This window comes from Etheostoma cragini, chromosome 5, assembly GCF_013103735.1.
Source record: "Etheostoma cragini isolate CJK2018 chromosome 5, CSU_Ecrag_1.0, whole genome shotgun sequence".
NCBI classification, from domain to species: domain Eukaryota; kingdom Metazoa; phylum Chordata; class Actinopteri; order Perciformes; family Percidae; genus Etheostoma; species Etheostoma cragini.
This window is the reverse complement of record NC_048411.1, coordinates 30187907-30190181: the sequence shown is the minus strand read 5'-3', so window position 1 is coordinate 30190181 and position 2275 is coordinate 30187907.

The following is a 2275-nucleotide window of genomic DNA, read 5'->3' as shown; positions in this document are numbered from 1 at the left end:
GGACAACATGAGGACAACATGAGGACAACATGGGGACAACATGGGGACAACATGGGGACAACATGAGGACAACATGAATCATACATCATAACAACAACATAAATCCCACCTATTGCTCCAAAACTGGAAGATTTGCATGATATATTTCACTGTACGAGCTTATACACCTGAATCATATCTCCTCTGTATCTCCTGTATACGAGACTTTCCTCAATCTGTCTTCATAAAACATATATTTCACTTCCGGGATTAATTTAGTGGCGCTTCTCCGGACCTTTTCATTTTTTTCTACATATTTCTATGTATTTAAACACCCGACTGAGCAGCGTATTTAGTCACAGGAAAATACAATCCCTCCTCCTTTTGGCCCATGCAAGCAGCTCTTAAAACCCGGATAAAAACCATCTCTGACCGGTGTGAATGAGTCTAACAGGACGTGAATGGCCAGCAGAGGGGCCTGCACTCCTCATAGTGTCTGCCTCAGATAGAGAGCTCAGATCAGAGAGTGTGTGTGTGTGTGTGTGTGTGCTTAACCCTCGTGTTGTCCTCACGTCAAAATTGACCCGTTTTAAAAGTGTCTTTGGCAAGCTCCATGCACAAAACAGGCTGTAGTCATGCATCAGCATCGGTTCCTCTGTGCTTAAGTATTAGTTAAAATAATGTATAATATCAGGAGTTTGTAACTAAACAATTAAGCATTTTTTTAATATAAATTAGGTTTATTGACCATATACTCTAAAATGAGTGTAAAACTAGCTGTGATGAGTTGGAAGGAAGTTGGCCAATTAGATGTAACACGGATTTGGGCGTTATTTTATACTTTATGCTTTATAAAACTGGCAAAACATACCGGGCCGGGCGCCCGGGTAGCTCACCTGGTGGAGCAGGCGCCCATGAACAGAGGTAAAGTCTGGATGCAGCGGCTGCAGGTTCAACTCCGCCCTGCGGCCCTTCGCTGCATGTCATTCCCCCCCCCCGCTCACCCCTTTCATGTCTTCTGCTGTCCTATGTAAATAAAGGCCTAAAATGCATACTGTACATCCAATATAAAAAAAAAAGGCTTGTTCAACGCTGTTACAATAGAGGAAAAAGTAAATAAAATGCAACTAAAACATGATCCTTTCTCTACAAAACAAGTCAAATCAAGCAACAAACAGCTTAACATACAGACACAGTGTGTAGGGTTTTTGTATACTGTATGTATGTGTATATACATTTCTACAAATTACATTACTATTGTATTGTGATACTATTACAATTTTTTACTTTTTGATGTTGCCCCTGCATGTTATAGATATGAATATAAATTATAATATAAATACATCCTAAAAACGTGCGTTGATCATGTCATGGATCTAATGAATCACGGTTCTGGCAAATTCTTTGATCCAGATCAGCCGCTGGGTATTCCCGAACAGCAAAATACCTGAGTACACCTGAGGTTGTGTTTGTGTGGGTAAAAATCCAAAGATGCAAAGATGCATCCATCTCAGATATGGTCTCAGATAAGAAAGTGGTCCGTTAACAAGGGGCTACTGAGAGAAGCTAACACCAACCAAGCGTAGCATCTCTTTGTCAGAAGTTATAGTCTCCGTTTAGATTTCTACATATGAGTAAAAGTCTTGAAGTATCTGATATTTACCGTACTTAAGGATCAAGAGTCATTTTCAGATATTACATGGACTCTCGGTGAGCAGTGGCAATAACGGTCACAATAAAGATAAGTCACATATTGGATAATAAAACATAGTCTACTTTAAAGTAGATTTTGTTGAGGGCTAAACTACGAGGTATCGGATCAGTGCATAAACTCCTGTACTTCCCTAAACTGATGACAGCATTTTAGGAAGTATCGGAGGCCTTTACACTGTCATATATATATATATATATATATATATATATATATATATATATATATAATACCTCAAAGGTCACTGGAACCTGTACAATTTCATACAGGGCAATATTTAATATTTAACTATTCCATTTCATTACTGCAATATTTATTTCTTTATTTATATTTAGTACCTAACCATTTCATTACAGTGCAAATCTATCTATTTGTTTGTTTTATACATATCTCCTTTCACACAATGTGTATTCAAGCCATTTTTTGTATATGCATACAGTTGCTCTCCCAACTGCAACTGCCCCCCCCCCCCCCGCTCTTTTTTTTCTCTGCCCTACCTACATTGAACATATATATTTTTAAATTTGTTTAGACTTTTGATATTTTTGATATTTTATACTCTTGTCTTACATTTTTGTGTCAACG